The sequence below is a fragment of the Penaeus monodon genome, chromosome 19 (assembly GCF_015228065.2).
Source record: "Penaeus monodon isolate SGIC_2016 chromosome 19, NSTDA_Pmon_1, whole genome shotgun sequence".
Taxonomy (NCBI): Eukaryota; Metazoa; Arthropoda; class Malacostraca; order Decapoda; family Penaeidae; genus Penaeus; species Penaeus monodon.
Genome location: NC_051404.1, coordinates 11,084,325 through 11,084,660, shown reverse-complemented (window position 1 = coordinate 11,084,660; position 336 = coordinate 11,084,325). Strand labels below are relative to the sequence as shown.

The window sequence follows — 336 nt, the reverse complement described above, 5'->3', positions numbered from 1 at the left end:
AAAAAGGAGAAAAAGCAATGTATTTCGGTACACAATAAACATTCTTCAGTCAATGGAACGTTCCATACTCCCGCTTTGTTATATTCCGCGCGTTTTAAACCTTGCCTTTGACACAGTTGGTAGAGTAAATGACCTTTATTGAACAAGAAGCATATGCCTTTTATCACTCTAGGCTTTTGATCTTTGTGCGTTCAGCCGATTGCTGCTAACTTCGCTTGAAAATCGAAGTCGTAATATGATTTTCAGTGTGGGGTATATGGAAATACTCTTTGTTGTGTGTTTTTATTCATATGCTGTGTGGTATGTGGTTATATTGTTGTATTTTTATTCCTGTAC

At 36.6% G+C, this 336-nt stretch overlaps 1 pseudogene; it reads left to right on the top strand.

Annotated features, from left to right (window-relative positions):
• LOC119585329 overlaps nucleotides 1-336 on the top strand; it is a 10,288-nt pseudogene that overhangs the window by 802 nt on the left and 9,150 nt on the right.